The 21,486-nt window shown below is 39.3% G+C and overlaps 2 long non-coding RNA genes across 2 annotated transcripts in view; one reads left to right on the top strand and one right to left on the bottom strand.

Moving 5' to 3' along the window:
• Window positions 1-10,252, top strand: part of LOC112213048 — a 118,875-nt gene extending 108,623 nt beyond the window's left edge. Inside the window, exon 3 of the long non-coding RNA XR_004461940.1 lies at window positions 10,064-10,252. This is a non-coding gene — a long non-coding RNA (uncharacterized LOC112213048). The remainder of the gene's footprint in view (window positions 1-10,063) is intronic.
• Window positions 4,462-20,017, bottom strand: LOC117151808. The gene is made up of 3 exons (XR_004461941.1): window positions 19,562-20,017; window positions 11,380-11,381; window positions 4,462-4,481 (listed from the first exon to the last, which is right to left on the bottom strand). It is a non-coding gene; the product is annotated as an uncharacterized LOC117151808 (long non-coding RNA).
• Window positions 20,018-21,486: the final 1,469 nt, after the last annotated feature.

The raw sequence follows: 21,486 nt of genomic DNA on the forward strand, positions 1-21,486 counted from the left end.
GGGGGGGGCCATGGGGCCCTCGTAGGACCCGCATGGCCCCTTACGGGAACAAAAGACGCCGCGTTTCGCCCGCTTTTCAAAATAGATCGCGTCTGTTGAATATCGTGAAGTAGGTGAACGCGGTTGTTTAAGTTGTATTCGGTTGCATCTAGTTGCATTTGGTTATAGTATATCGTACTAGATTTCAGTAGGGTTCTACGTTTGTCGAAAAATTTTGGTCAGCCAATGTGTATACAAAATACACAAGTATGTAATTTGACAAAATGAATACCAATGGTAAAAGCAAAAATTTTGCCATGTACGTACAAAGATAACTAATTCGACGAAATGAAATCCTAATAATAAATCCAGAAATTCTATAAAATTTAGAAATAAATTAAGACCAAATGTCTTAAGAAAACAAATAACCATTCTCTATTATATATACATAAGGTTCAAAAATATCTAATTTAATGAAAATTTCAAAACCCATTAATAAATCTAAAAATTCTCTTACATTACATACGTCGACAAATCCTACCAAACGCCCCATGAAACCAAATAGCATAAATTTCAATCTAATTTCATCAAATGAATTCCTAATAACAAATTTGAAGCTTCCCCTAAATCATCAAAAAATCATATCGAACTCCGGAAAGAAACGAACACCTGCACTTTCCACCCAACAATTCTCCGCCAATCCCACAGCTGTCCATTTTAAAACTCTAAATATTTCCAAGAATCCAGCTCGTAAAGTCACAAAACTTGCGCTGGTCTCCGCTCGCGGAGAACCGGTACACACACCCCCAAAGTGCGTCCGAAGTACGAAAGTGGTTTCGGTCCACCCCAAGGGAATTTCCATAGGAGTGAGGAGGGGGCCGGTTCCGCGGGAACAAAAGGTTCCGCCTGCGCACTCATCCCCTTTCAGAATTCCAAGACGAAACCACTTCCTCCTTCCAACGTTTCTTCAGATTCCCCAGGTTTCGACGTCGCGTCGCGATCGCTCTTTGCCCGAAAGCCGACAGCTTCTCCCCGCCGCGATGTTTCGATACAAATTACATGAAGAGGGACACGGAACGGTCCGTGGCATCTCCGCGTAGAAATCGAGCAGGGAATGGGGAAAGACTGATGTTATCATCAGCCCCCATGAACCGGACCCACTTTGCACCACCCCCGTTTCTCTTCGTTTCTTGTCGAGGTATCTTCGCACCAGTTTCGCGATTTTCTTGCCAGTGTTCGTCCAATTCTTCGCACTGACGTACTTTCGGATAAAATTCTCTGTCTTTTGGATACAAATTGAAAATTTGGACGAAAGTATAGCGAGTCGTGGGGCTGTCGAATGAAAGACGCAGCGTAGATATCGCAATTGAAAGCGTAGTTGTATTCTGGCTTACGATCGAGTTTCTAAATGCGATTGTGATTTAGTGGTACGTTTTCGTATTTATGGATGCAGTTGCGTTTTACCTCGCACGCTTCAGTTTTATCGTAATCGAAGTTACTTTGCCCAAAGATTAGTCCGTTTAATAGAAAATTAGTTTTTACTAAATTCTTCTTGAGTTCTAACTCACATTTACGTTTCTGAAACGTGGTTGCGCTCTAATTTACGTGTACGTTTCTGAATGCAGTTGCATTTCAGTCTATAAATTTGAGGTTTCCTGTGTATGTAGTTATAGCTGAGCCATTGCAGGGAAAGTTCATCATTCGAATAATTGTAGGTGATGTTACGTTTGTAAATATGTTTCAGTAATTGCAGCTGAAGTTGCGTGTGCAAATATATGATGCTTCGGTAATTGCGTTTGAAGTTGCGTGTGTAGATATAGTTAAGCAATTGCATTTGAAGTTGCGTGCGCAGATATGGTTGAGTAATTCCATTTGAAATTGCATGTGTTTATACATTATGTGTAGATATATGCACGGCAGAAGATTTATTGCTTACAACCTACTTATAATATAGCTACTGATGTATTTGCACTTGTAACTGCACTTTAATGGCATCTACGCTATCAATTGCTTTATTTTACTCTTGTCAGAAAAATATCGTACTTTAACTGCACCTGTGCCTGCTTTTGCATTTGTGGTCGTACGTCAATTGTATCTCGTTTTTCATGTCACTGTTTAATTTGCTGTTTGGTTTAAAAGAAAGTTCCTTTGCGTAAATTCAAGTGTTTGCCAGGTCGTATGGATTCTATAAGTTTCTGAAAACATGATTAACATAGCCGCAACCTGTTTACCATCTATTCAACGAGCTTATATCTTGTTCCATTTTGAACTTTCCCAACTTTAGCGAACAACCGTGCAGAAACTAATTATAACTCCATCTTCGACACAATTACGTGTTCCTATTCTTCGTTGCTCTCTCAAACTATACAACTGCATCTCAAAAAATATCTTGTATAGCATTCTTTGCTTGCTTCCTTATTGGGATATTTTAGACGCATAAGTAGTATGCAAATTTTACTTACAACTCGATGCACCTACTCAACGATAACCGCAAACCATTCACGAATTCATCACCTATACGGTAAATTATTTTCCTGAAATTTTGGAATCACCGATCTCCATATATATTACCAAACCAACGAATCCTTGCCGAACAATACCCAGGATTAATAGAAAATGTTATATAATACGAAGATTTCATCGATTGATACGAAAAATGTTCCACGATAAATACTTAAGATCCACGCACAATTCGATAAACCTACTCAACAATAACCACGAACCATATGAAACCATCTCTGAACAAATTCAGCACATAGAAATTAAATTGTCTTCCTAATCTTTAGAAATCACCTAACGAATCTTTGTTGAACGATAGCCAAAAAGCGATGCAAAACGGAAACGTGACCAGCGCCATGTTGCTGTGTTCTCCAGCGTGGAGATGAAGCGATTCAGTGAATTACCGCAGAGGAGACAGGTGGCCGGGCACGGGGTTACCGGCGTTGGAAACAGCGAGGCCGCCTCCGTGCATTAGTGACGCCTGTTAGCGGCGATGCCAGCAGGCGCAAGAAACACCATAAAGCCGTGCAAAACGGCCGGGGACGGGGGATTACGAGCCTCTCCGCGCCTTCGCCGACGGCCGACGCTTCTATCTCTCTATCGTTTCGTACCTTTCTCCTGCAAGCCGGTACGAGGATCGCTATGTTCACTCGTCGCAGCCCTTTAAGTCTCTTCCTTCTCTTGCTAATGATTATGACCGACCCGTACACCCACTGCAGAAAAGAACTGTGAATTACAGAAGATCATCTCTCCTCTGAGAGGAAAGCCAATTATCTGGTAAAAGATTTTGGATGGTTTTGATTGTTGAAGAGAGTTTGTGTTTAGAGATATTTAGAGCACTGTAAGGAAGATGTTTAAAAATGATTGATGCGAAATTTGATGATGAACATTCTTATGGGACCGGCTGCACCCACTCAAGAACAGAAGACACAGTGGATTATCAAAGATGATGTCTCTTCTAGGAGACAGCCTAGTTACGTGTATTCTTTGTGGATAATTTTAGGTGATTAGTTTATGTTTGAAGATATTTAAGGCTACGTTAGGTAAATTTCTGTAAAGGATTGATGTCAGATGTAGGTAGTTTGATGTAATACAGAGGTAAATTCGACTGTTGCCACTTTTTCATGTCTGCATTCGTTATCTTCAACTTGCCATCACATACTTCGATTCTTCAAAGATGCTTGTAAATATGCTGCAAGGATTTTTCAATTTTAAAGAAATCCAATCATTTTTCAACACTCTGCTTTGCACAAATAACCGATCCATGATAGCTCTGAAAGCTACAATGTTCGAACTTCCGAGAACAAGACAAAAAGAAGGAGAAAATTTAATACTCCGCAATCTTGCTGCGATCTAAAATTCAGCAAATTAGGTTGGACAGAGTCGAGGTAATCGCGGATCGGGACACAAAGGGCGGCAAACGCGATGCATTCGGTCGCCATTGGATCGGTCGCGCGCGTCCAACGTCGGAACAAGACCGGTGCGTGTCGCACGCTCGTTAGCAGCACGTTCGAACCGCACCAAGAATATTCACGAGGGATCTCCTCTCTCTCGATCTCTTTCTTGTTTCTTTCGCTCGGCTAACGAGCGATCCCCACCGTCTAATCTCGCGATCGTTGGGACGTTAAACGCGCGAAACCGACCAGCTCCGCGGCGGAAACGTACATCTCGACCCTGCTACAAGCAAATTGCTGTCCCTCTATTGCCGTATTTGTGCGTCAGGGACGAGTCCCTGAGAGTTTCTTCTCTTTCTGCTTTCGCTGCTTTTGGAGTGGCTCGTCTTTTGCTCGTGTTCGGACCGTGTTGCCGCGCTTTCGACCGTTTCTCCAGGACGCTCCTGCGACGCTCAGAGTCTGTGAGGACCGGAAAGGAACGGACCACGCTGCCTCTGGGGGATCCTGCTTGTTGCTTTGACGTTTCGTGCGTCGAATTTAGCGAGATCGTTGATCTTGTGCTGGAGATTTTGGTAGCGGCGAGACGTAGATATATATAGATCTATAGATCTAGGTACAGGTGCCTAGATCGCCTGGATTTTCGTACGTGGAAGATGGAAGCTGGGTTGATTAGAGGGTGGGAAGTTTTGTGACGATATTTTTGTTTCATAGGATTTTTCATACAATTGAATTAATGTTATTAGGGAAATTCTAGGAGTTAAGAGTATTAATGGGATATTTAAGATGAAAATAGAATGGAATAGAGTTAGAATTAGAATTGGAATACGTTGCACCAAAAGGAATAGGTCTAAAATATGATTATGTTATGTTTGAGTTCAAATTGAGTTGAGATACATGTTGAGCTTACCTTTACTTTTAATTCTAATTCAGTGATTGTTCTTGTGGTGACTGTGGTTTTGTGGTGAGAATAGAGCACATAATATAAGATAATTGTAAATAGAGATGTAACGCTAAAAAGAAGAAAAGATGTAAAAAGGAGGCAGGGATTGCAAATAAATAGATGATAATAGTAATTATGAGAAACTTAAATATGTAAAATTGTATATGAGATATACAAAACTATAGAAAATATCGAAACTGACTTTTTATGATACTTTAAGGGTAAAACAAAATATGCAGATTTCTTAGGTCTCGTTTTTTTTTATCTTATGTAATTTTTTTTATCTTACAGTAATGTAATATCGTAAAGTAATTTGAATTAGAGATCGATTGAAGATAAAAAAGACCCTGTACGTCGTCCTTCTGTGGTTTGTTTACATTTAAGAGCGCCTATGTGACTAAAGTGACTTAGTTCTTACAGAGATATGAGAAAAACAACAAACAACGTTAGAGCTGAAGGACGTTTTCGTATTTCAAGGAGGGATGACCGAGAGGTCAGAGTATGCGAGTCGAAAAGTGAGTGTGTTGCGAGAGTTAGAGTTGATCGAGACGTCGAAGAGTAGAGTTGAGAAAATTGATCGAATTGTCAGTGTTATAGTGATTTCATCAAATGTAAACTAGTATCTAATGAAAGCTTGTATTAAATCTGGATTTCTCTCTTACCAATAATTTCAACTCATCCTTCTATTAAAAAACGAAAATAGTTAGAGAACTACAATTTACAACTAACTCAACAAGAAATTAAATCATCAATCCTATAGTCTCATCATCTTCAGCCTTAAAAGAAACTATTAAAACGTTAGATCCGTTCAAATCTACAAAACGCTTAAACCTTTTAGCTCTTCAAAACGATAAATCAATTTAATTACCAAATAAATATATCCAAATCTTCCTGACTACGTAAGAATCGTATAACTTCCCGAGCAGAAGCTTGAAATCGTCATGAGAATTGGTAAACAACGTTGTCATCGGCGTTCACCGATTCACAGTGTTACTTGAAAGAAGGATCGTAAGAGGAGGGAAGAATCGAAGGGAACTTTTCTTGCGTGTCTCGTTTTTCCGTTCCGACCTGAGAACCATTCAGAAGAGGAACACCTGTGCAGGTTCGTGGGCATTCCAGTGTTTCTTAGGTGTAGCTCGTACGAGGCCGTGATGTCATTCCTGGCACGATCGCGCGAACGAATTCGCAAAACCAACGAAAACAGCCGGTAAAAATGTCGACGATGCTGTTCTTCGTTCGTTGCTTCCTTCGGCCTCTTCACATTTTTCTTTCTATTTTGCTAATCCCTCTTTCGGCCTCAACTCTCGTCCTCTTTCTTCGTCTCGCTTTGTCTCGTCTCTCTTTCCCTTTTTGCTATAATTTTGTTCTTCTCGGTTCTCCAATAGAAAACAGACTTTCTAACGAAGCAAAATTGAATGAAATTTTACTATCTTACGGATCGATGATATATGCAATTTAAAAAAATTTGTTTATTCATTTTGGAAGCTTGTAGATTTCCAATACGATGTTTCCTCCTCTTAATCCTTTGAATTTATTTATTTATTTTTCTTCTCTTCTCTGGTAGAAAGTACATTCCTTATGAAACAAATTCCTTACAAGCTTTACTCACGTACGAACTCACGATGTATACATTTTATTTCCTTGTTATTAATTTCCAGCCTCGTTCTTCTTCTTACGAATTTTATTTTCTTCCAAATTTATCGATACACGATTTTTATTTCGTCATTCTCTGACAATGCTAGAAATTCACCAATACCAAATACTTCTTTTCATTTTAATCATATTTTCTCGTGTCCTCTGCTTCCTCGTCTTTTTCATTTCTCTTCTCTCTCTCTCTCTCTCTCTCTCTCTCTCTCTCTCTCTCTCTTTTAGTAGTAAAGAGATTTGCCACGAGAATTAAATTCCAAAAGATGTAAAAATCATCCAAAATTCGTACACAACTTCCACCTTCCCATCAACCTAAAAGTCGTAAAAATTCGTAATAAGAAGTGTTTGTTGCCATTTCATCTTGATTCAATCCCTTAGTAGCCAGTTGTTAAAGATAGCATAGTTATTATGCAGGGAGGTTTCTTCGGTCTCCCTCTACCGTTGATCATTTCGGCCGCCATTGGTTTACGTCTTCACCGAGTGATATTTAACTTCGTTTAAGTGCATTCAGGGAACGCTCCTTCCAGAGAAACTGCATCACCGCACGCTACAATTACCCGCTCGTTCTTCTCTCTTTTCGGTGTTCCATTAATCTTGGACGTAATAATCGTGCGCGTTATTAAAAAGGCACTTCGCCAAGAGCTTCCATTTCCTTCGTCTTAATACATTTATCTTCGAAACGAAATTACTCGATCTTCGTCCGTTAAATCGTTTACTTTTTATCTCATTGTCATTACTCCCGTTATTTCATTTTTTATTACATCATTACACGCAACACCCCGAATTTTCTCCGCTCGACGAAAAAAGAAAAAATAAAACGTTTAAGTACAGCTTTCCTCCGCTTCAATTTTCATCGAATTACCGGGCTAACTCGTTATCCCCGAAATCTATTTCAAATAACACTTTAATATCGCCGATGGTCCCTTCGTGATTGATTATTTCCTCGTTATTCGTTGTTGAGAAAATATTCAAACGATGAATTAAACGCTAAATTAATCCTGAAACGCACGATTTTTCAAAATATTTGATTATTTCGAAATTGCCAATTGATGTGTCGCGTAGAAAATTAATTTTCAAAATCTATGTATCCGTATTTCTTGATTCGAGGTGAAAAGTTTATTGTCAAATGGCTATGACGGTGAAGCTGCAACGTTTTCACAAAGTTGAAATCGATTGAAACTTGTCGAATTGTAGAAGAAAATATATATTTTCGATATATATCGACTCGGTTGATTTTTATTTGGATAAAAAGTTTCCATTTTGAAGCTGGTCGTATTCATTGATAGTTACAACTCTCGAAATTTATTAACATAATTGTTATTTATTAATTAACCGTGATATACTACAACTTGATATCGTACATACAGTACAGGTATCTATTTGCTGTATTTAATAACATAAATAATAAAAATAAAAGTAATCTTCAAATCTACCGTCCTTTTCAATCTCTAGAATCTACTAATATTACTAAAATAAGTATCATTGGTTGATACTACTGGCAATAAGTTAACATTAGGAAAGCAGAAGAAGAGTAAGTCGTGAAACTTCCCATCCTTCTTCAGTTCTTCGTGCTTCCTTCAACATTGCTTCGATTATATTTCACGAAACTATCAATTTCTCTAGAAAATTCGAAATTTTCGCCACGTCTCGTCTCTGTCTCTTTCTCCGCTATCGCCGCTAGAGAGACAGATACGCTATCTTCGTTCACTTTAACTCGATTTAAGGGAACCAGAGTCGAGAGTGCGAGGGCCACGTCGAAGAGGATCGTGTCATCCCTCAACGTCAATCGTCCGCGTCGGAGCACGCAAAACGAAGCGACGAAACGATTTGAATGCGTCCCAACCGCGGCATTCCGAAAAGTCTTGGCTGGTTTTGTCCTCTTGTCTCATCCCCTTTCTCCATCGTCAGACGAGAGCATCGTACAATGACGTGTCACCTGTAGGAACGTCGTTTTTTCGACTCGCGAGAAACGAGATAATTAGGATTAAAGTCCGAGTGCTGGCTTTTGTCGACCATTTCGATCTTACAACGGAAGCAAACGTTTTTATTTTTAACGTTTACGATATCGATTGATTATTTGACGACACGTTAAAATCGCAAACAGGTTCCCTTTTTAACGTGTATGATACGAATTAGCCGTTTGACATATCGTTGAGCTATTGGAAATTTTTCATATTGATATTAAACAAGTATCTTCAGTGGAAGTATAGTTGTTCGAATTAATCGTGACATACACTATCTGGTTGGATAATTCAATTTTTCTTTAAACGATCTTAAGGATCGTTGTTTTCAACTGTTTTATAAATATCATTGTTAAACAGGGAAGATAATTATTAATTTTCTTCATTTCTGTTTTTTCATTGTTTTTTTGAAGAAAACGATCGCCAAATTTTCCATTAGCATATTACAACTGTAAAATGCAGTAACAAAATAAAAGGATACAGGTTTGACTAAAACAGCCCAAAATTCAATTTTCTGACAAATTTGATAGAAGCAACCAATAACAGAAGGGAAGATGGTACAAACTAGATGGAGTACGAAGAAAACCTAAATCTAAACAGACTACGATATACAAATAACATACATTCAGAAACAATTTAAACCGAAAAATAGTTCATCCATGTGTATATCAAACGAGAAAGCCGTATCTTCGTTGAAACTGAAGATACAACGATTTATATCTCGAACGTGTTAAAAGTCAATTTTTTCAAACCAGATAAGATTTCTAAATTAATTTGGTCAGATAAGGCTATTTAAATTAACACGGCGGAATAATCCGAGATGTGTCGTCTCGAGCGTCAAAGCGAGACTACGCGAGATGAGAAAAATAAAGGAGGATCGCGGATGAGGATCAAAGGATTCTCAAGGATCGTGCAGATCGTTGCATCGAGCGAAGAAAATCGAAGACAAATGCCGTACGAATCGCGGACGCTAAAGAGGCGATGTAAACGCAGGCTATTACCGGAATAGCGGTTGCATAGCATTCCAACGAGCCTGTTCGTTTTCTTTTCCGCCGTATGGCCGCGCGGAAATTCCGGCTTTTGCATATCAAGGCGCCGCCACCGTTTAGCCCGCCATTACTCTCGCGAGATCCGGCCAATTCGTTTTCTCTGCCCCCTTAAATTCTCCATCGAAATCCAGCTCGTGCCACCATTTCGACTATCTTCTTTTATTCTCTCGAATGTTTGCTCGTCCATTGGAAATTTCGAACTAACTGTGATCGATAAATTTGCGCGTACAGTACGTCTTGTTTAACTGGGAACGCTCAAACGTATTTGAAAAACGATGAATTCAGTTATCTCAAAGAAAAAGACACAAATACTTTATCATTTATGCAGTATCGCTTTCGAACGATATCTTGCTGTTGCCTGCTGTTTCATTTGTTCGCTAAAACAATCAGGAAATGATTACATCTATCGCATCAACCAAACGAACAACAACGACGGATATTTATGGGCTTGATAGATTAATATGTTGCTCATTATTATTATTATTATTGTTGTTGTTACTACTATTATTGTTATTATTTACGGGTATAAAACCCTTCAATATACAAATCGGTTAGAAATCGTTCGTGGGTGACAATATTCTATTAACGTTACAGCTGGCGGTGGATTGCGAACAGAAAAAGTCTATCGAATCGCAAGATTTATTGACGTTTATTACTATACGGCTAGCGGAGTTAAATTGGCCAAAGGCTCATATGGCACCCACGAAGATTGACTTTAAGACCATCGTTAAAACGAAGAGATCGAAAAGGAGTAGTATCATTTACAGCATAGAAATTCTAAAATCCTCGTCTCTACCATCTTTCCATTAAGGGTTCCTCAACTTTAAAGGAAACGTGGGAAAAAACGCGACAAAACGTGACGCAAGCCCGTGACAAGAAGCCGAACGCACCGTAAAACGTTTGAATCAATCAACAGGTTTCAAAATGGCGCGAAAATCTCGCACCGCGGCGGACGTCGAGCAAAAACCGTGGCCGCTTAAAATCCCATAAAGAAACCGAAGGGGAATCGAATTCGTGGTCGGTCCATCGCTCTCGAGGTTTCTTTCGGGCAGAATTTTTTTGCGCGCTGCTACAAAATGGAAAAGAGAGGATTATTGTGAACTAGTTAAACCTTTCTTCCTCTTCTTCTTTTTCTTCTTCTTCGTCCTCTTCTACGTCTTCTTTTTTCCTCGCCGAATGTCGAAGAAAGGATCAGAAGAAGGAGAAGGATGAAAAAGGAGCTGACCGTTGGCTAGGTTTGCGAATCAGGGCCCAGAGGGGGAGGAATTGATGAAGGAGCGCGACTTGCGCATACCGTGTAAGTGACGCGCATGAATAATTCATTCTAATAAAATAATGCAGCCAACGCGAACCTCCGACCGAGCAAAAACCGCGCTGAATCGCCGATCGCGGACCCCTCGTTCCACGCCGAATTCGCACCAATTTCCTCCTAAACTTTCTACTTCTTCTTCTTTCTCTCATAAATGTCGCTTAGTTTTATTAGAAAAATGAGATTTTTCTAAGTTATTTACGGTAATCGTCGTATCTCGAAAATTTTTTGCGAATTTATAGCAGGTATTTCAGTGATTTTTATTTTACTTTTTCCTTCTTTATATATACAGGGTGGTTGGTAACTGGTGGTACAAGCGGAAAGGGGGTGATTCTACGCGAAAAAAGAAGTGGAAAATATAGAATAAAAATTTTTCGTCTGAGGCTTTGTTTTCGAGAAAATCGACTTTGAATTTTCGCTCGGTACGCGTGCACTTTATCGCGTCTCGTTATAACGGACCTCACTGTAGATCGTTGTCTCGATGGAAAAATTAAAAAAAAATTTTTATTCTATATTTTCGACTTCTTTTTTCGCGTAGAATCACCCCTTTTCCGCTTGTACCACCGGTTACCAACCACCCTGTATACGTATAGGTTTTAACATCTCATCAACTGCACGTGGTTAGTACCGTGGTTAGTACTATTTTGCCGATGGTAATGTTAACAGAGAAAGATTTGCTAGTTATACTTCGGTAAAGATTCCTGCAACGTGGTATTTGTTGCGAGGGACATTGTATTTGGGGCAATTTAAAAGGATGTGTCTGGCGATAATTTGACAGTCGCAAATGTCGCAGATTTTCTATTTTTGTTCTACGTTCGAACCGTGAATAAAGGTGTATTTCAGCTACATGTATATGAGAGCGTAAATATACTAATAACTCTCACATAATCCTTTTACGTAAATGAGAAAATGATCGAATACTTATAAAGTAATTTATATTATTGTAAAGTATATTATATGAAATAATTTGTTTGTTTCTGTTAATAATAAAATGCTCCTATCTAGACACGTAAGTTACCGTCTTAAGAAACAGAAAAATAAATGCACGAGAACATGCTATATTATTCATCTTGATAATGATAGATTCTGTATTAAGAGGCAGTTGAATATTTAATCGTTGTAAAAACTCTTCATCGTGAATTTTTTATCTTTATTAGCATCGTATAAAATCGCGTGTTCTATTTAGAAATTCTTCTACTTCCAATATTTCTCAAAGAGTTAAAAATGAAAAAAGACAAAGAAATACCTTGGACCTCTCCTCTCTTCGCTTTTTTTAGTCCGACGTCCTTTCGTTTTCGTTCGAATAATTTCAACTAGAAATATTATTGAATGTAAATTGCGATAAAGAAGTGAAACTATGAATGAAGTCTAACGAATGATTTTAGAAAGAGATGAAATAATAAGAGAAACAGTGGATTCTTCGAACAAAGACCCAAATGCAAATTTTCATAGAATATTCCGGTTAGTGACGTGAACAATAATGTGCGGGATACTTTCAACCGTGACACGATTCCTCATTGCAGTTTCTCAACGTGTTCTAGATTCTGAGCAGGAGAACGCTATCCTGAATACTAGGTATACTACGAGTGACAACCTGGCCGGTGCATCGAGAAAATCGCGTTGACAAATAGAACTTTATGGTCCGGTTCGCTGTATTTATTGCCGATCGGGAACGAAAAATACGATCGTCGGAGGTTAACATGTAAATTTATTGCGTTATTCGCTCTGCTCTCATTTTTTTATGCTATTTGAATTTTAATCTCTTTGGGAAAATAGTAGAACGGTTAAAAGAATGCGTTAGGCCAGCTAGTTAAAACAGCAGTAGCTAGAAACTTGCAAGTGAGCTAATGTTAGAACAAATCGAATTTTACTTTACCTTTTCTCTCTGTTTCTTCTTCTTCTGATACTCTATATATATTTTTGGCAATTTATTATATATTTCAAGACGTGTTAATAAATATCGTTAATGTAAATTTTCAATAAAATTTTCCCTTCATTTAACAGTCTATATAGAACAAGAACTTCGTGTAGGAAATCTGTTGAAAGGAGCCTCTCAGGGGCTAGCAATTCATACAGATGGAATTCGTATAATGGTAGTTCACTGGTAATCTCCGGTTCTCCAAAATTTCATTCGGTTTGGAAACGAACGATATAATAAACGGTTCTAAGTATTTTTAAGCAATCTCCTATGAATTAGCCAAGGATCTTCTAAAGACGAACTAACATTGCCCAGAAGAATCCAAAGAAGAAGAAGAGGAAGAAAGATTTAACCGATGGCAAGTCCACCATCTGCTGTATAAATTGTATAATAAATTTGCCAAGAACCTTTTAAAAACAAACCAACACTTACACAGGACGATCTAGCGAAGTTAATCCAGAGGAAACTAAAAAAAGTGAGAGAAGTTTGGTCGAATTTAGAAGAAGCTAAAGAAAGTGGCACGGATACTACACGCGGATACGGATAACGCGAGTCTGCCATCTACAAATCCATGGAAATTATACGATAAATTAGCGAAGAACCTCCTAGGAGCAACCAAGTAGGTAAACCAACAGTAACCGGAACAATGTAAAGAAGCTGATCCAAAAGAAACTAAAGAAAGTGACACAAATTTTCCCCAGTACAGGTCCTCCGTCTATAAATCCATGTAAATTGATTTTTTCCTCCCATCACCGGAAGCAACATGGAAAAAATAACAGAAAAAGACGAAGAAAGAAGAGGGGAAAAAAAGCGAAATAAGCCATCCCATTTCCCGGACTCGATTCGCCATAAAGATTTTTACCAGCAGCGTAACGGGGACGCTGGCCAAAGGGAAAATAGAATCGTCGTTGGGTTTCGGTTGTCGATGCTTTCAATTCCCGCGACGCGATCGCGAGTAACAGGACGAGAAAGGGTGCGCAAGGGGAAAGGGAGGAAGAAAAGAAACGCAACGAGGTGTTCTGTGTGAGAGGGGTTTTCGCTGGAAGAGAATCGAGAACGAGAGGATGTCCGCTTGGGGACACATTCAATCGTTTGGCGGCAAACGCTTTCAAGATGGCGAGACCTCGGCCACAGGCCTCTCTAATCGATAGATCGCGACTGGTCAGCTAGAGATTTATAGATTCCTGGGGACGTCCTGCCGCGAAATTGTCTTGTTTATCGACGGCCTCCGTTACAGAACCTTCAGGGCCGGCAACAGAAATCGGTTACAACGATTTCCTTCGATTGTCGAGGACGGCCGTGAAACTTACGTTTGGATTAGTCCAGTTACTGGAATTGGAACGACTTGAAACTCACTTTATCGGTATCGAATCGATAAAGTTTGTTTGAAGTAGTTGCGATGATTAATATTGAGTTGATTTCCTATTATTTTTTGGTTTTCATGTGCTAATCTTTCTTTCGTAATGGATAACTTCTTCGTGGAAGATCGTTAATGCTTTAGAAAGGATTACAGTGTAAATGGGGAGTAGAATATCACGCATAAAGATATTTATCGGAAAGCTTCAGTGATAGGAATTTTTCCTAGGACCAGGAAGAACAAATTGTTGAGAAGAAGAATATGACAGCTCCTGAATTTTTAACGAAAGTGAATTTTTTGTAAATAGATCCATAACGTTTATAATTTTCATTATACAAATCTTTAGAATTTTACCAAACGACGATATTTTTACGAATTGTCATTCGTTTTACACTCTTTACAAATTATGAACTTTTTTGTAAGAAAATCAAAACTTCACCAGATGGACTTCAATTTTCTTCAAACTGACAATATCTTGAAAGGAATAACTGCTCGCTATTGTTTTATATAAATTCTGCTTAATCTACAGATTAATCTACAGATCTTTAATCTACAGATACAGCAAGAATAAGAACGGAAGAAATAAAGAATGCAATCGTCACTTCTGTCAGTCGTAAGCAAGTAACCAAAAAACTTTTGACGAAGAAGTGCCACACCCGCGAGAAGATGAGGAGGAAAGGATGGTGATAAACTGCAACGATCCTCGGTCGAAAATAAGAACTGGTGAATAAATTCAAGGGACGTGCCTCGAGCTCGCCATTTCACAGTAACGATACTAATTAAATAACCGATGGCTGGCGGCCTTAAAAGGAGCCTGTGCTCGTTTGACCTTGGAAATGGCAGAGGCGCCATGGGGCACGCAGCAATCTCCGATTTACCGATAACAATTCTATTTTCCAGTGGCGGGATAAAAATCTTTATGGCGAATCGAACCCCGGAAAATGGAATCCCCTACACCGTATACCGTTTTTCCGCGCACCAACGTTTCACCCTACTCCTTTCAACCCTTGTTAGACCGAAAGAAGCTTTGTTCCATTCGTTACTCTTTGTTTCTCGCTATTTCAAGAAAGTCAAACAGTTTGAACTGTCAAATTTTTGGTTGTTAAACAAGTGACGATGATACGAAGAGTCGAAGAAATTGCATTTTCCTTCGACAGGTTCCATTATTTCAACATGCGCTACATTTTTTAAAAGGAACGAAAGTGAGACGTTTCAAAATTAAATATTGGGATATCTTCTGCGAAGGACATAGATAAAAATATACATATACATATACATAATCACATACATATTGAGAAAATATTTCTTCACTCTCAGGAAACCCCTCAGCTCCTTTTTTTGCAAGAAAAAAATCTTCTTCGAGTCTGAGCATCGCCCAGATTCACAAATATCTTTTCAACGATAGAATCCTCACGAAGGAGCTTTCTTTGGTATTTATCAGACTCCTCGGCTACGAGAATCCCTCGATTATTAGAAAAATCCGAAAAATCCCAAATCAGGAACATCCCCTAATTTCCAGGCAAACTGCCATTTCAAACACCAGACATCCGATGACAAATATTCGCGGGAGCCAAAAGAAATCAAAGTAGATCCACTGTGGCAAAATCAACGCACAATGAGCTCGCTCCTCGCGCCAAAACTAATTTCGCGACATCGCAATTTCCCCTAGAACAGGTCCCTAGCTCAAGCAACCCTTCCTGTTCCTCGCTCTCGTTCCTTTTTCCTCTGCAAAGTCTAACAAATAATCAACCAACACCAACGTCGTTCCAACATTCACCAACCACGCCTAACTCGCAATACGTAGATAAACATAGAAGAAAATGAAGAAAAAGAGGGGATGAAACGGGCCAGAAAGCTGGACGAGCTCGAAGCCAGTGGAAGAGGAGGATGGCAAAGCGAGCGGCAAACATTATAATAAATCAGCGCCGGCTCTGACGTGAATGTAAAATTGCCGGAACCGATCTGGTCGTGTATAACACGAACAGAGGGGAGCTATAAAGAGAAAGAGAGAGGGAGTGAGGGGGAGAGAGATAGCGCGAGGAAGGGCTGGAAGCTCGACTACCGCGGAGGGGGTGCACGACTGGAAACGATGGCCCATTGTGAGAGTTATTTGTCATGCTGCCTACGGATCTATGGGGTTTCGACGATAGCGTACGATCCCGTGGTTCGTTCCTATTGGCCGATTATCGATGGTTATAGCGCTGTGCTAAGCGCCATATGTAAAGAAACCAGAGGCTGGCTGTCCCCTCGATGTTCGCGTCTGTCCCTTTCATCCCCCTTTCTGTTCTCCCGTCTTGCTCGTTCGATTTCATCCTTTATACGAGTGTTGGTGTTCTTGTAAGGAAGATGCTACCTGTCGACTACTACGGATAATATTTTTCTTTTTTCTGTAAGGGGAGGGAAGTTGAATCGAAGGGAGGAAACGGTTCTTCCTGTGTTCCGAGTCTTTTGATGGTTACGGAGCATGGGGATGATTTTTCGAACTTTTTGGGAGGAGAAAGCGATGAGAGGTTTGATGGATGATGGAATAGCGATTTGAGAAGATGGCGGGGGTAAGTGGATTTTAGTGAATGAATTTCAGAGGTTGCCAAGTGTGGGGCGGTTTTAGAGAATTTAATTGTCTTCTTGAGGATGGTTGAGAACGTCAGATTCCGTGATATCGATCTTCTGTCATATTTTTCGGTAAATATATATCGACTGTATTATGCACGGTTTTGAAGATGAGAATCTCTCCTTCATCGTATGCCATTAATTTTAATATTCTAACATTTACGTACAGTGTTTAGAAAAACCATCTGCACGCCATCATATTTAATTGATTAGATCCGGGTACACTTACATGTTACGATCTAATAACAAATTTGGAAAGATTTCTATACATGTAGGAACGATAAATACATGTTCCTATTTCCAAAAAACTTAACATAAACTAAAGATGGTAGACACGAGTCGAATGGAATTATACAACTAATTGCGAGTAATTAATGTAGGCCCTTTAATATCAAACAAAATAGAAACGCGACACTACGACGAAAAAAATTCACCATCCCCTTTTTAAACCTTCTAATTAACTTACAAACCACTCGACCGATCGATTGAACAAACCGAACCTCTGCTCGAACTCTGCCAAAAAATCCAATCGTTTTCGATTGTCGAGCAAAGAGAAGGGGTAGGAGAACGAGACGAAGGAAAAACAAAGCTGCGCCGAAAAAATTCGCGAGCAGAAAGAAAAAATAAGCGGTCTCGTTTTAATGATCGAATCCCAGCCGGAAATCGAGGCGACGATTTCGATTTCGTCGGCTGGAATCGATTCCGATCGTGTTTCCAATCGTGGCTGTTTGGTTTAAGTTTCGCCCGGCTACCATTCTTTCTCTCTTTTGTTTGTTATTTCGCGCGTGCCGAATTAAAATTCATTCCGGGCCCAGCCCGACGTTTTTGCCACCCCCTTCGACCACCCTCCATCCGTGTCACATTTTTGTCGTTTTTCCATTTTCGCCCCCTCGTTTTTCAACGCTAGTCTCGATACACCGGCGGGACGAAAAAAAAAAAAACGTGATAAATTGGTCGAACGATTTCACGCCGGTTCGTTCTTTTTTATTATTATTATTATTGTTTTTTTTGTTTAATTTTTTATTCGCCTGAAGGGGAAACGTATTTATTGGGCGATTTTTTTCTGCAGTTTAAATTGCTGCGCTTTGGGAGATTGTTTGTCAAAGGTTTTTTTCATTTTTCATATTGGATGATATTTTCGCTGTTATTTTTTTTTTCGTTCGGTTTTGTTTTGAAGATAAATTGTGGAGGTTTTATTGAACCCTTCTTGGAGGGCGAAGGAATTGTAGGTTTACCTACTCCGAGATTCATAGAAAAATGATTCTTACGAAGTAACTTCTGTTAAGATTCCTCGCACACCTACGTATCTATATTACATATTAGCTCTTAGCTAGCATTTATCTAACTTTTTATAAACTTGAATATTATATATGTTTAGTATCCAGCGATAAAAAGAAATTTGTCCATAAAAAAACTAGTAAAAAGAACCAATTAAAATCAAGAAGGAGAAGTATACTCCTTAAAGAAGTGAAGAAAAATATTCAATAAAATCATGGAGAAGAAGAAAAAAAGAAAGAGATGCAATAAAACGTGAAGAAGAGACATTATAGTCAGAAACGAGGAAAAAAGGAAGCCAACTCCTTTGAGAAAGAGAGAGATCAAAGAGTCACGCGCCAGGCTGCCATTGAAAAAACCACTCTCTATAGCTGACCAGGCTGATTTACATGAAATCCCAATAAATACCAGGAATTCCTGGTTGATTTAATTAGGCAGCGCGCGGATCGTCTGTATATCCATACAAATGGTGCGAAAATGCGTGTCGAATAGGGACGGGCCCGACTTTCATCGTGGCGAAATTGATGGCAGTTTAGGCGAGCTTAATGAAAACGAGCCTTGTGCGCCGTCCTTGTCCATTTTTCGTCTTTCTTCGTTCTCTTGCACCGGTTCCTTTCACCTTGTTTCGCGATGCTCGTACCCATTCTTCCCGATGGGATTACTGGCTGTATTTATCAGCGTTTCACCCTGATGGAAGACAAGGCCGCCAATTAGCCGACGGCCAATCGTCGCCTTAAATCACGACTCGTCCGCCAAAGGTCAGCTGGATTAACCCGGCATTAAGTCGAATTAAGTCCGGTTGCCTGGCTCTAGTCTCTCTGTTATTTACTCGGCTCTTCTTTATCACCGCCGTTTTAAAGGTAGTTGTTCGTGCGATGCTCTGATGCTCAGGTAATTTTGGACATCGGGTGGAATCTTGGTAGTTGGATTTGATTTGATTTGCAGACTCGGAATGCGTGTACTTATGTTATTTTGATGTCCACGAACTACGAAGATTTTACCTTCCGGTAATTCGTGAATTATCAGGTTACGCGTAGAATCGTGAAATTGTAGAGTTAGTCGAGAGTTCGAAGTGAGTTTGAAGAAAAGTTAAATTGGCAGGATGGAAGAATTATTTAAGAATTACTTGGCAATTGAGATGACTTGAAGTTTGAATATCGTAAAAATTGGGAAATTTGATATTGAAGAGATATCTAGTGAAGTATTTTTAATAGTACAAAATTTGTTAACGCAGTGATATTAAGTATCTGACAAATCGTGACGACTGTTAAGTAATCACTCTGTTCAGTTACAAATTATTCCCTTCGTTTCTACCTTTCTAAGGTGTTAATAATCCTATCGCACAGCAGGTTGTTTAATCTCTCTCGATAGCCATCATAAAGTATCTATACAGAAATAGGTATATTAATATGGATTAATAAGGATTATGATAATAAGGATTATGATAATAATATTGACTATAAGGATAAATGTAGGTAGCTGTTTCTATAGTTAATTGAGTTTAGGTTAAGTTATGGTTATTGTTATTGTGTATTTTTTGTTTACGATTACTCCTCTGATTTATTCTGCACGTGTAACTGGAAATCGCCGTCGATCCGAGAGGCAGGCGGGGATAAAGAATACACAGGATGCGGCCAAATAACATGTACAAGCGGACACGAGGTGATTCCTTATGAAAAAATAAGAACAAAATACCAGATAAAATTTGTTCATTTAAGACTTAGTTTACGAGAAAATCGAGTTTGAAAATTTATCGAGTATACTTGAACACGATTAATTCCAGACTAGACATTATAATTTCTCAAACAAGAGAGACTCTATTTAAGAATGAAATCGCAACAAAACGCCCCTTGAATGTACACCACTGCAGGCTGTATCAATTTTCTCGAAAATACAAAGCAAAGTGTGTAAGAGGTATCCAGTTTTTGCCGAGGCGGCAAAAGTGTTTGAGCCGAATGTGTTCACCAGCGATTCGACTAGGAGACGAGTTGCATAAAAGCGCAACATTACACCCTCGGGGAGGCTGTGGGAACGCGGCTTGAAGACTTCATTATTTTTGAGGGGAGAAGTGCCCTTTCTCGTTAGGGGATTCCTCGCCCAGGGCGACGCGAGCCCGTCTTGTTAAAATTCTCCGAACTCCATATAACCCGGACCAGGAACCCGTCTTTCTCTTTACCCGCCACCATCTTTCTTCCTCCTCCATCGCTCCTCCGGTTCTCGCGTCTTATTTCGCGGGCCTCTCAGCTATTCCGCCGCCGAAGACTATAAAGCTGACGCCTCAATTTCGCGATAGACGTTGCTCGCGAATCGCGCTGCTAACGATAATTGCAGCAGACAATGGTGGAGATGGTTGGAACCCAGGAGAAAGACGCGATTGGAAATTGTTACGCGTACATGTACCGAAGATTTTGCAGAGAATCGAAGAATATTCGTAATGGAATTTTCTCAAGAATTAAGCATCGGGTGTACAAGCGAGTAATCCAAATTTTTCAGTGAAACTTAGTGTATTTAGAAAAAAAAAGTACAGCAAGTTGTTGAATTAAGATCGTTTGTTTGTTAAGCCATTTATCGGACGAGCGACGAACTTCATTACGGAAAAATACTGCGTCTTTAAACGAAATCCAATCGTCGAGTTATCTTTGTTCCTGATTCATTAATTGCAAATGGTGGTCGGATAAATGGCTCGGTGTTACATCGATCCGAGCAGGTAGCAATCTGAGAGAGTAATTTCTAGCGAATAAGATGAATAAGATGGAAGACACCTCAAACGAGACTCATTATGACGTTTTTCCTTCGTAGAAGCGGTATGTAGCCTAACATCGTCACGCAGCTACTTCACTGAACGTCCTCCTTTGTCAGTGACGATTGGTTCCTCCATTGGTTCCCTTAATAGATGACTTACAGTAATAAAAAGCGACAAATACTTTGATCGAACAACGCGATATTTTTTTTCATTTTAGAGAAACTTTTAGTCTCGCTGAAAAATTTGGATTATTCATTTGTGTACCTAGTAGGATAGGAAAGTGAGGTTTTTCGATGATTTTTTTGAGAGCCAAGGAAGAAGTAGCTTTGAATGAGAATCGTTGCAATAGTCGAAAGATTTCGTCGAAGATAGGAGAATATTCGTAACCTGAATTTTTGTTGAGAATCAAACTCGAATTGTAACTGCGAAGTAGAATTTTGTTGAAAGATGTTCCAAGGAATTTAGAAATGATCGAACGAACGAACAATCCGTAGAAATTCAACAAAGTTTCTGCCTTTATTGATCGAAGAAATATTTGTGAATGAAGAATTTGAAGATTAAAGAACGCGTGCGATTTTCGTTAAATATTGATTTTTCCTTCGAGTATGAAAAATTTGTATTTAGTATATCTGTAAAATTCTAGTCTCGACTCAACGTTTGAAAAATAGTCAAATGTCGATATGAACAAAGGATATTAAAAAAGGATGACAAGTCAGCCAGTTACAATTTTCTCATAGAGGAATTACAGGAACACGTGTCGAACGAATGGGGGGATGAAGGGTATGAACGATTTAAAGACGATCGT

Source organism: Bombus impatiens, unplaced genomic scaffold, assembly GCF_000188095.3.
Source record: "Bombus impatiens unplaced genomic scaffold, BIMP_2.2 scf_0452, whole genome shotgun sequence".
Classification (NCBI taxonomy): Eukaryota; Metazoa; Arthropoda; class Insecta; order Hymenoptera; family Apidae; genus Bombus; species Bombus impatiens.